Raw genomic sequence first — 7,834 nt, forward strand, 5'->3', positions numbered from 1 at the left:
CCCACTGAATCTTTTTAGGGTCTACCTTGTGGCCTCTGGTGTGTAGGTATAATAAAAGTGCCTTACCATTGATGCGGAGGGCAGCTTCTTCGCGATTACCTAATAGGATGTCATCTACGTATAGGACCAATGTGGATCCCTGCGGACTGGTGAAACCTTCCAAGTCGTGGCGGAGGCACTGGCTGAAAATCGTGGGGCTGTCTCTGTAGCCTTGAGGAAGTCGTTGCCAGACATAACTTTGTCCCTCCCAGGTGAAACCAAAGAGATACTGAGAGTCTGGGTGCACAGGAATGCTGAAAAAAGCTGATTTTAAGTCAATAACAGTGAACCACTCAGCATCCCAGGGGATTTGGCTGATGATAGTAGCTGGGTCAGGGACTACTGCATGAAGAGGGACCACATACTGATTAACAACTCGTAGATCCTGTACAAAGCGCCAACGAACAGGGTCTCCGTTCTTTTTAGGAGGCTTTTTGACAGGCAGTATAGGGGTGTTACAGGGAGTGCGCTGAGGGCGGACTAGCTTTTGTGCAATGAATCCCTCGATAATGGGGCGGATGCCCTCCCGGGCTTCCAGCGACAGGGGGTATTGAGGGACTGACGGGGGGGTTAAGGAAGGCTTCACCTGAATCCTTACGGGTTCTGCCGAAAGGAGCAGGCCAACATCAGTGTCAGAAATTCCCCAGAGGGTTGAAGGCAAGTCAGTGAGGTCAGGGGAGAGAGAGAGGGGTGTTTCCCAATTACCCTGAGTAGGGGCCGAATCTCCTAACACTGTCATCAATAATCCTACCCCTTCAGGAGTGCAGGTTAAAGTAGCCTCAAGCTTACAGAGTAAATCCCGGCCCATCAAAGGGATCGGACAAGCTGGGGAAAAAAGAAAACGGTGAGGAAAACATTTATCAGCATAAACAACATTCAAAGGCAAAGTGAGTTCCAGAGACTGTGGGTTGCCCTCCACCCCAGTCGCAGTTTTAACCTCAGAGGATAGCCAGGGAGAGGGGGCATGATTTAAAAGAGAGAAAGTAGCCCCAGTATCAATGAGGAAAGAGACAGGCAGTCCCTGGACTGAAAGGGTTAAACGAGGCTCTTTGCTGGGAGGGGAGAAAGTGAGAAAGGAGCCGGCTAAAGACATTAAGGAAACAAGACCATCACATTGTTTGCCTTCGCCCCCGGGGTACCGTCATTGAGGAGGCTGAGTTTGCTGCAGCTGCTGCTGTTTCCCGTAGTTGATCCAGGCCTGGGGAATTGGCTGAGCTGGTGGTGCAGGGGTGTATTCCTCACTTGTGTAAGCATCTGCGGATGCAACCAGACCCTCTGGGCGTCCCCAGGGGCATTCACGTTTAAAGTGACCAGGCTGTCCGCACTGAAAACAATTTCCTGATGGCTGGGGTCGCCAGGACCCTCTTCCTCGGGCACCCTGGAATCCCCTGCCACGGCCACGGCCTTTGCCTCGAACACCGCCGTGAAAAGCTAAAGCCATCAGCTTATATTCTTCCTTAACAACTGATCCACATCCGTATAAGTAGGATTATAACTTAAAAACAATCTTTCTAGAAGTTCTATGATCTTTCGGGGATTTTCCCCAAAAGACCCTGACAACTGTCCCCAGTCTTTCAAGTCCCATTCTAGCCATCCTTTATATTCCACAATACTAGCATGTTGCAACCGTCCATCATTGCCCATATAAGGTTGATCATGCACCTGTAAAGGCATCTCTCTAACTATACTTTCCTCAGGGGGGGGGCATGCACCCTGCCGTACCTGCTTGGACATAAGCCTAGTAACTACTCCTCCCGAGGTTTGCCCCTCCATTTCCTCCTCATCCTTCTGCACAAATTCCAATCTGGTATCCTGCAGATTCCCCTCTGCTACAAGGAGAGAGTCCCCCTGCGGAGGAATAGGGGCAGGTGCAGAGGGGACCAGCTGACGAGTCAAAACACGCCGTGGTCTACACCCTTCATCGAAATAACCTGGAGGGGGTTCACTCTCGGGAGAGTACCTGACTGCCATAATTTTTAAAGATTTCCACAGCTCTGCTGCTGTGTCCCAACAAAACCAGTAACATAACTGTCCCGGATGGTCTTTTTCGATCTGGCTCTTTACTCCTCTTAAGGCAGCCTGTTCGAAAGAGCCATACGAAGGCCACCTTATCTCCGGGTCGGCCAATACCGCGGTATACCCAGTCCAATTCCTTACACATAGTGTGTACAATTTCTTCCTAGACATTCCTGTCTGTACTGGGAGTTTCCCTTCGTTCCATAACTTATTTACAATCCCCAACGGACTCTCAAGAGGCACGCTAGTCCCTTGACCCATGGTGTCTGACAGGAGCCCTCCAACTGGCATTTACCCTGCTGTCCAATACACGACCCCTCAATATTGAATTGGCTGGGAGAAATCTCCTGTGGCGCCTTGCCAATTCATATATGAGTGGTCTGACCACTGGACAGAGGTACCGCACCAGAAGGTATCCCGGACGAGCCCCCAAATTGTTAGGTAATAAAGCAAGTCCTTACTCACCTCTCCAGCACCCGAGTTCGTGCGGGAGGCTATGGGCACACAATTCTGTCAGAGACCAGACACAAATGCGTTGATCAACGGGCTCACACTAACCCAAAAGCTTTAGAATAAGTGTGGCCCCTTTATTAGGGGTGAGCATCAATATTTATACACAGAAGTAAACAAAGTGATTAATAAAAGATAATGGTCATGCATAATCAATCAAGATTTTACAGGAAAAGCAAGTTTAACAAGTAAATGCATAGAGATAAAGGCTAATGGCTACTTGATAAAGAGGGTGTCATGAGTAGTTTGCAGGTCAGTGCTTTGTTCGATAAAGGGTTCAGAAAGGATTATGCAGAGACGGCCAGTCTGGGTGTGTTTTGGCTCCAAAGTTCACCAAAAGTTTAGACCCAACAATAGCGAGTAAGAATATTGGAAACAAATGGCTACGTATAAAGCAAAATCATAACTTGCTTTCTAGAGACTAAACTTAACTAACAGTTTAACCTCTAAAGAAGTTTATCTCACCCAAAGTTCTCTTCAGCATTTCCACCAAAGCTGGTTGAGACCCCCTTTTCATGAAGCAAAACTGCTGTCCTTCTCTTACTTCCTTAGTGAAGGCTGCCTGAGGCCTGGTCTACACTACAAGTTTAGATCAAATTTGGCAGCGCTAAATCGAATTAACACTGCACCCGTCCACACAACGAAGCCATTTACTTCGATGTAAAGGGCTCTTAAAAATCGATTTCTGTACTCCTCCCCGACGAGAGGAGTAGCGCTGAAATCGACATTGTCGGTTCGAATTAGGGTTAGTGTGGACGCAATTCAACAGCCACTGTCCCACAGTACATCCTTGTGACCGCTCTGGACAGCAGTCTGAACTTGGATGCGCTGGCCAGGTAGACAGGAAAAGCCCCAGGAATTTTTGAATTTTATTTCCTGTTTGCCCAGCCAGGAGAGCTGATGAGCACAGGTGACCATGCAGAGCTCATCAGCACAGGTAACCATGCAGTCCGAGAATCGAAAAAGAGCTTCAGCATGGACCATACGGGAGGTACTTGATCTGATTGCTGTATGGGGAGAGGATTCCATGCTAGCAGAACTACGTTCCAGAAGACGAAATGCCAAAACATTTGAAAAAGTCTCCAAGGGGATGATAGAGAGAGGACACAATAGGGACTCACTACAGTGCCGTGTGAAAGTTAAGGAGCTCAGACAAGCATACCAGAAAACCAAAAGAAGCAAACGGACGGTCCAGTGCAGAGCCGCAGACATGCCACTTCTACACTGAGCTGCATGGAATTCTAGGGGGCGCCACCACCACTACCCCACCCCTGACTGTGGATTTGGAGGAGGGAGTACTCTTAGCCATGCCTGAGGATTTTGCGGATGGGGAAGATGAGGAGGAGGACGAGCTTGCGGAGAGCACGCAGCACACCGTTCTCACCAGCAGCCCGGATCTTTTCCTCAGCCTGACTGAAGTAGCCTCCCAAGGCAGTATCCCGGACCATGAAGCCATAGAAGGGACCTCTGGTGAGTGTACCTTTGTAAATATAAAACGTGGTTTAAAAGCAAACATTTTTAATGACTAATTTGCCCTGAGGACTTGGGATGCATTCGCGGCCAGTACAGCTACTGGAAAAGTCTGTTAACGTGTCTGGGGATGGAGCAGAAATCCTCCAGGGACATCTCCAGGAAGCTCTCCTGGAGGTGCTCCAAAAGCCTTTGCAGAAGGTTTCTGGGCAGGGCAGCCTTATTCTGTCCTCCATGGTAGGACACCTTACCACGCCATGCTAGTAGCAAGTAATCTGGTATCATTGCATGGCAGCGTATGGTCCCGGTGTTTGCTGGCATTCAAGCAACATCCATTCTTTATCTCACTGTGTTATCCTCAGGAAAGTGATATTGTTCATGGTAACCTGGTTGAAATATGGGAATTTAAATAAGGGGACAGAGGTAGCCGATCCTACGGGGCTGTTTGCCTGTGGCCAAAAATAAATCCTTCCCTGCAGTTAGCCAAGCGGTTGGGGGGCATAGGCACTGAGCCGTTTGCGTTTGGCTAGCAGGGATCTTCCCTGATACCAGCCTCGCGGTGCGGTGTAAAGTAATCATCCCAGATAATTGGATGGGGGGAGGGGTTAGTTGGTTTCTGCTGCTGCACGTTAACACGAAAACCGGAACACTCAACGGGCTTTGCTTGGTATGGGAAAGAAGAGCACTGTTTTTATGAAGGTTGCAGAAGCCAAAAGACAATGGCTTACCATGGCCGCATGCAAGCCGAATTCTGTTGCCCGGCCCTGCATCTGTGATCTCTAACACAAAAGTCGCAGGAACTCAATATTAAGATGCAACGAGCGACCTTGTACCGAAATCACATGTGCTATGTAATGTGACTAGTGTTGTTCACTGTGAAAGAGTATACTCATTGTTCTATAAAATATGTCCTTTTAAATACTTCTCTCCCTTTTTTCCCTCCCGCAGCTGCAAATTTTTCAAGCCTCCTTCCTCCATCCCGAAGGCTATCTCAGATAAGGCGGAGAAAAAAACGCATGTGAGATGAAATGTTCTCTGAGATCATGCGGGCGATCCGCAGTGAAAGAGCTCATTTGAATGAGTGGAAGGACACAGTATCACAGTACAGGAAAGCGGCCAATGAACATGAGGACAGGAGGGATGAATGTGAGGACAGGAGAGAAACATGAGGACAGGAGGGATGCTCAAGATGAGAGGTGGCAAGATGCAACGCTGGAGCTACTGCGGGATCAAACGAACGTGCTCCAGCGTCTGGTGGAGCTTCCGGAACGGCAGCAGGATCGCAGAGTGCCACTGCAGCCCTGTATAACCCCTCTCCCCATGTTCCATAGCCTCCTCACCCAGATGCCCAAGAATGTGGGGAGGGAGGATCCATGCACCCTGTCACTCCACCCCAGTGGACAGCCCAAGCAAAAGGCTGTCATTGAACAAGTTTTGAAGTAGCCTTTAGGAAAAGGCTTCCCTCCTCCCACACCTCAGCCAGGCTACCTTGTCAGTTCTCTCCCTATTTTTATAATCAATTAATAAAGAATACATGGTTTTTAAACGATAGTGACTTTATTTCCTTTTAAAGCAAGCTGTGATCAAAGGGGGGAGGGTGGGTGGCTTACAGAGAATGAGTCAATCAAGAGGGCAAGTTTTCATCAAGGAGAAAAACAGAATTGTCACACCATAGCCTGGTCAGTCATGAAACTGGTTTTCAAAGCTTCTTTGATGCGCAGCATTTCCTGGTGTGCTCTTCTAATCGCCCTGGTGTCTGGCTGCGCGTGTTCAGCAGCCGGGCGATTTGCCTCAACCTCCCACCTGCCATAAATGTCTCCCCTTTACTCTCACACAGATTGTGGAGCACACAGCAAGCAGCAATAACAGGGGGAATATTGGGTTGGCTGAGGTCTGAGCACGTCAGTAAAGTGCACCAGCGACCGTTTAAACATCCAAATGCACATTCTACCACCATTCTGCACTTGCTCAGCCTATAGTTGAACAGCTCCTGACTACAGTCCAGGCTGCATGTGTATGGCTTCATGAGCCATGGCATTAAGTTGTAGGCTGGGTGCCCAAGAATAACTATAGGCATTTCAACATCCCCAACGGTTATTTTCTGGTCTGGGAAGTAAATCCCTGCTGCAGCCGTTTAAACAGATTAGTGTTCCTGAAGACACAAGCATCATGAACCCTTCCCGGCCATCTCATATGGATGTTGGTGAAACGTCCCTTGTGATCCACCAGTGCTTGCAGCACCATTGAAAAGTACCCCTTGCGGTTTATGTACTGGCTGCCCTAGTGCTCCGGTGCCAAGATAGGGATATGGGTTCCATCTGTCGCCCCACCACAGTTAGGGAATCCCATTGCAGCAAAGCCATCCAATATGACCTGCACATGTCCCAGAGTCACTGCCTTTGGTAGCAGCAGCTCAGTGATTGCTTTGGCTACTTGCATCACAGCAGCCTCCACAGTAGATTTGCCCACTCCAAATTGATTCCCGACTGACCGGTAGCTGTCTGGCGTTGCAAGCTTCCACAGGGCTATCACCACTTGCTTCTCAACTGCGAAGGCTGCTCTCATCTTGGTATTCTGGCGCTTCAGAGCAGGGGAAAGCAAATCATGAAGTTCCATGAAAGTGGCCCTACGCATACAAAAGTTTCGCATCCACTGGGAATCGTCCCACACCTGCAACACTATGTGGTCCCGCCAGTCTGTACTTGTTTCCTGGGCCCAGAATCGGCGTTCCACGGCATGAACCTGTCCCATGAACACCATGATCTCCAAAGCACCGGGGCCTGCGGTTTGAGAGAATTCTATGTCCATGTCCTCATCACTCTCGTTGCCGCGCTGCCGCCTCCTCGCCTGGTTTTGCAGGTTCTGGTTCAGCATAAACTGCACCATAATGCGTGAGGTGTTTACAATGTTCATCACTGCTGCGTTGAGCTGAGTAGGCTCCGTGCTTGCCCTGGTATGGCATCTGCACAGGTAACCCAGGAAAAAAGGCGCAAAATGATTGTCTGCCATTGCTTTCACGGCAGGAAGGGGGGGGAGAGGGGGCCTGACAACATGTACCCAAACCACTCGCAACAATGTTTTTCCCCCCATCAGGCATTGGGATCTCAACTCAGAATTCCAATGGGTGGGGGAGACTGCGGGAACTATGGGATAGTTACCTACAGTGCAACGCTCTGGAATTCAACGCTAGCCTCAGTACTGTGGACACACACTGCCAAATTTATGTGCTTAGTGTGGCTGCATGCACTCGACTTTATATAATGTGTTTCCAAAACTCAAATTCTGTAAAATCGGAGTAATCCCAGAGCGTAGACATACCCTGAGTGTCTTCTCTATTGCCCAGATATACTCAGCCAGATCTTTGATCTGTACCACCAGATAAGATTCTCTCCCCTAAGCTGTTTTTTCTCTGTTAGTTTCTTTCTGATGTCCCCACAACCGTTATTTGCATTCAGTTCAGACTAGTGTTGGGAGACCCATTGTGAACAAGACAATACTCATTTCACATGTAAACAGGTAGATAGATATACAGCTCTTCTCTGACAGGAAACCTGTTTTTCACCTTTGCTGGTGACCAGAGCCAGGATGGACCAGGGCAACAGCCCCGGGTCCCACACTTTGAGGGGCCTTGCGCTTTGGGACATGGGGTCCACGGCGGCCTGGGGGTTTAGCAGGGGGCCTGGTGCTGGCAGCAGCAAGCATCCCAGCCCCAGCCTGCCCCACAGGCTCCTGGTGTCGCTCGAGGGAGGAGGCAGAAGCTGGAAAGAGGTGGGATGGGGACTTGGGGGAAGGGGTGGAA

This window comes from Gopherus evgoodei, chromosome 13 (genome assembly GCF_007399415.2).
Source record: "Gopherus evgoodei ecotype Sinaloan lineage chromosome 13, rGopEvg1_v1.p, whole genome shotgun sequence".
NCBI classification, from domain to species: Eukaryota; Metazoa; Chordata; order Testudines; family Testudinidae; genus Gopherus; species Gopherus evgoodei.